We start from the raw sequence: 5,517 nt of genomic DNA on the forward strand, positions 1-5,517 counted from the left end.
CCTGCTGATGCCACACACTTGTCTTGCAAGTATATGGCTTCTGACTTCAGTGTGTTATTGCGAAAATGGTGTAAAGGTGGGAGAGTGTCAGCTCCTGGTTGAGCTTCAACTGGTCTACTGACATAAAAAAATTCAACGCCACTCAGAACATGCCTCCACCAAGTTCCTTCACCACAGGGGAGGAAGTCTGCAATTTTTTTCAGGTGTGCTTGGTACGCATGTGGATACTTCAGGATGCACTCTGTGTGGGATTATGGTGTTCTGTGCGGGAGGCAAGCAGTGTGCTAGCTTCCCAAGTCTGGACTGTTGCTCTTTTAATGTGTCTCTTTGGTTATTCTCCTCTGCCTTCACCTCTGCTTGCATCCTTATGATGCCAGGGGCCCGTTTCTCAATAGTCACGAAAGCTTTTCGGGCCCGAAAAGCCATTTGTGAAACTGTCAACCGCTTGTTGTGGAAAGCCGATCTTTTAACATGATTTCAAGGTCACAAAAAAAATAATAACTGTGAAGTTTGACGACTTAAATCCTCTCCGTTCTTGAGATAAAAAGGGAATTGTGACACCCGAAAAAAAACCCGTAAATTTTCGGGACTTTCGAGAAACGCGGCCCAGGTCTTCTACTTGATGTTGATGTAGAGATGCTTGAAAGTGTATTGAAGTTACGGTCTTGTTTTTCAGTATTGGTTGACCTGCAGCAGATAATACGATGTTGGATAAGAGCATGTACAACCAAAGAGTGTAGGTATCGCCCATAAAACTCTTTGTCTGAGAGGAGCTGAGGCTTCCCAATGACTTCTTCACATGCAGTGGCATAGAGAAAGGTCTGCTTGTGAAGTCTCAGGATGCTTCTTGGACAGCGCTCCTCTGGTGTTGCATAAAGAATCCTGGATATTTCTGTCAAGGTATCCAGATTATCACTCACAAATCCTGCACATTAAACAGTCAAAACAATACACCCATTTACAAGTGGACAATCAAGATCAACAGATTTTATAACCTGACCATGCTCAATGTAAGTACCTGATTTTCTTACATGGCTACCTTATTTGTGAAGACTAAGACCAATGAGAGATGTCTCTAACTTTTAAATGGGGCTTGGGAATTAGGACTAGAGTAGCCACAGGTTAGTGTCATTCTTTCAGTGGGAAATGGCAGTATTGGATGGCCCTGGTGATTCACAAATTTTTGAATTTATTTAAATGTATCACATCATTCTATTAAACTGTACATGCACATTGTAAATTAACCTTATGTTTCATACGAAACATAATTTCTTGGGTACTCTAAATGCTTTTCTTAAATCTAAATCTGGCTAAAAGCATGTTTCATAACTGTGCGAGATCAGCTGCAAGAACAATATGATAAATAGAGGATATTACATGGCCGTGCGGGGATACGAATTTTTTCTTAGAGTGCTGCAAGTATCTCTCACGAGTGAGCGAAGCGAACGAGTGAGAGATACTTTCAGCACAAGAAGATAAAATTCGGTAATCTGAAACACGAAGTTGGTCTTTTGTTCCTGCCACTAACTCGACTGCTTTTACACATAATGCCTTCTCTTCATCAGGAAGGTGAGCAACTATTTCAGTGACAACATTAGAAATGTGTTCTTTGATGTCGTGCAATGGCTCTGTAGGCAGGACTTCATACATGCCTAAAAACAGCAATAATAAAAGCAAATAAGAGATTGGCTATCTTCAATTCAGACGAGTATTTATAGTATTTGTATTTTTAGTGATTCAATTTCATGCTCTTAAGCGTGATGGAAATTTCTTATTAAGTTAATATGTATGGCTTTATTAATTTTAAATGAATACATGGCTGTGTACCACAGTAACATCAAATTGTTACTTATCTTAACCCTTTTATTCATTATTACAAATAAATTAAATGCAGGTAACAAAAAAAATTTTATTTGTTAAAGATTCTGTACCTAAGTTGATATCTTCCATGCTCTTATCCTGCTCATTGATCAGCAATGCAGGCTCTCTCTGTACAGTCCCTTCAGCTGTTCCTTAAGGTTCTGCTGCAGATCTTTCTTTAATCCTTCATCATTCAATCCTCTTGCTAAACATTCTGCTCTCAGCTCTGCCGCAGTCATGTTTTGGAAGGGCCTGATTCCTACATTTCTTTTCTTTCTCCCAGCTGGTACAGCCCCAACTATTTTAATGCAATCTGCTAGGGATAGATGTGGGGACCTTAAGCAGTATGTATGGTCACGATATCTGCGTGATTCTCCGCTACAGCCACTGCAGCCATTGTTGCCTCCCAGTTGCTCACCACTTCCAAATTGCTGCTCTGGCCCATCGCCATGGAAGAAGCGCATGATGTCTGTCACTGGGCATCCCTTACTTGTCAGCAGGTTGTTTTGCAGCTCATCCAAACATTGGTGTCTTGTCTCAATGTAACCCAACTGCTCGACTTCTTTTCCACTGCACCTCGCAAGGATGTATATTTAGGGCTTTTCAACTAGTGTGGGAACATCAATGACACCATATCCCTTGTCTTTCATTTCTGCAGCTGTGTAAAAAAAGGCTGGATCATACACACACTGAATGAGATATAGGAGGTGGCCATAGTTCAATATTAAACCATCCCCCCATACCATCAAGTGTCTGGTTCTCTCAAACCTCATCAGCCGTTCCTTTCTCTGCTCTGGAGTGTCTCCCAGATGGTTCTCATCATCCCCTAACACTTTCAGCCGTTCTCTTATCTGCTCATCGCTCATTTGCTCATACTCCTGGTTGGTATGTCCTGTCACTATCCCAAGCTGTTCACACCTCTCCAGTTCCCTTTTTCTGATTTCTGCTAAAGGTATTTTCCTTCCAGAAAATGTGAAAAATACTTCCTTTAAAGTGCCATCACTGTTTAGGATTAGTTTCCTGTACTGCTTGGGCACCAACAACTCACCAAACTGCCTCACGTTTGACCTAAAATAAACGAGAAAACAAATTAAATTTAAACATAAATCACTTATATTTGGTAGAAACTTAATTCTCTGGGGAGAGGGGCTTCTCTTAGTACATGACTGTATACTATAGTTCAGTTATTCAATCCCTGAATTTAATTTTTTTTTTTAAATCTTCAATTTTGGTAATGGTAGTGACTTTTTATACATATCTTATTGAATGATCTTTGTGTTTAAAAATGGGTGACTTACCTTGAGTGTTTCTTTGATTTCTCTATTTGTTCTAGGTGTTAGAACAGTGATCTCCCCTCCAAGCATTTTATTTAGCCTTCGTCTTGGCTTTGCTGGCCTTTTGTGGAACTGCTGATAGCGCTGCAGGTTCACCCCCTGTTCTATCAGGTACTCTTTGACAATCCCAGTTTTTTTAATATCTCCAAGACCATGTTGCCTTGCCAGGTCTGAATAATGGATCTATGGAAAAAAAAACTTATAAATATAATCCTTCCCGTCTAGCTTTGAGGCCAAACAATATAATAATAGAAGTTTTAAAACCATGTCATGTGGTATGCTCAGGTGAAATTGGGGAGGGGGTTGTGAATAAGAACTTCTAAAGTTAATAGCTTTTGAGGGCTCTCAAGGTATTTTTCATGAGAAAATTATTATAGTGTAGGTTGTAGAAATAAAGCATCTTTGAACTTCTCACAGGGGTAGGGTATGTGTATGCATGCACATAAATGTGTGTATGCCGGGAAAAGGGTGGGGTTGGCTGCAACCCTCTCAACCCAGGCCTCCCATAGGTGTGCCCTTGAATCTGATGCTTTTGCCTAGGGAAAGTTAGATACTGTTATTTGAACAAATACACTCACCTTTTCACCATCTTCCATATTTTGTACTTCTTGTAGGAAGTTTTTCCTCTCAAAGTGGACTGAAGCTGGTGATGATGAATGGCGCTCGGGTTTTTTTTCTCTAAGCTTTTCCTGGTTGTTACGTTTCTGAGCCCTCAGTGATGCCTCTGTGGATGATTCAAAGTGGAGAGATTGCCTTTGTCTCAACCTCTGGGTGAACGACTGCCTTGTTCCCAGCATCACATCACAGCCTCTCTCAGCCAACTGATCCTGAACTGATCATTTTTTTCTTGGAGAGCTTTTTCTCGACGTTCACGTCTTTTTTTCCATTGCATCTTTTTTTTTCTGAAGGTTAAGTTCCCTTACTTTCGTTTGTGCTTCAGCAAAATGGGCCATTCAGTTTGGAATAAATGTGTTTGACAGCAGATTTTATGGCTGTTTGGTTTGGTTTAAGTTTACTTTGTGCCTTCAAACCACTTTTACCAACTATATCTTGCACAATTTTTCGAGGCCTAACAGTATCTCCATTAGGAAAGAGAGTATGGATGGCGAAATAATGAACTTGGCAACCACCACAATTTGACAATGTATCATTAAGTAAAGTACGATCGTCCGGTTGAGTGTAGTCCTGAGAAGGACTGTTTCTCAGGACTACACTCACCCGGACGATCGTACTTTACTTAATGATATGACTCCTGGGTTCAAATCATTTACAATTTACAATTTGACTATGTATGCTGCTTTTTCTGTGACATTGGAAGAACTTTCCAGTTTGCAGCCGAAGATGTGTTTATGTACTGTGATCGGCTTTTGGAATTCATATTCCGGAAAGAGCTGTAAGCTGCTTTAGACTTTTTGATATAAGTCGAGCGTTCGACGGCAAAGATGTCTCGGCTGTCCTTTTCGAAGATTCCAAGGTAGTTCTTCCATCTCTCACCAGGGTCAGTTTCAATCGAACTGCTTCCAACTTTATGCCAGCTCTCTTTTACAGCAACTCTTGCAAATCCACAATTGAACACAACCGACATGACTGATCCACACGACTGCACTGGCGCTATAATCTGTTTAACTGCAAATGTTGTTAACGATCGCGAAGTACTTTGTGAAGAGTTTCTGAAGATATCGTTGTGCTTATACCGCGCTATTTTTCGACTTTGGCGAAAAAATGTTAATTTATTCTTGTTATATGATACGATTTTAGGGTAGAATAACAGATGTCGTTATTTGTTAAGCCTTTTTACCGAAGCAAAGAGAAGGGAAGCTGGTAAGTTAATCTTAGTTTTATTACTTCGAAGTTGATCTGTCGGTCAACTAAACGTATAAAATTAACGTAAGAAAAATCAAAAAAGGGAAAAATTGCATCATAATCATACCAAGTTTCCCGTCTTCAATCTTAAAATGAGCTGCTTGGGATTTGGTAATGTTTAAGCCTTCAAATTACCTCTTTCGAGTTCTTGAAGTCTGCTTTCTGTTCTCCATATTGGAACTTTGCGCCCTCGCCACATAAACGTTTACTGAAATTCCCATTGGCTCACTCTGAGCCATGACAACAGCGGCTTTCTCTCATGAACCACGCACTCGCGCGTGAAGATGGCGGACAAGCGACTCCACACGCAGTTGCGAGTTTCCGAAATTTTCCCCGCTTTCCTCGTGTAATTTGCAATGTTTTTCAACTAAATGCAAGCTTATATTGTTGATTTTCTTCACCACGGTTGGAACCACGAGGGCAACTACTTGCGCTAAAAGCTTAAGAGAATGGCGTTGTT

This window comes from Montipora capricornis, chromosome 2 (assembly GCF_036669925.1).
Source record: "Montipora capricornis isolate CH-2021 chromosome 2, ASM3666992v2, whole genome shotgun sequence".
Taxonomy (NCBI): domain Eukaryota; kingdom Metazoa; phylum Cnidaria; class Anthozoa; order Scleractinia; family Acroporidae; genus Montipora; species Montipora capricornis.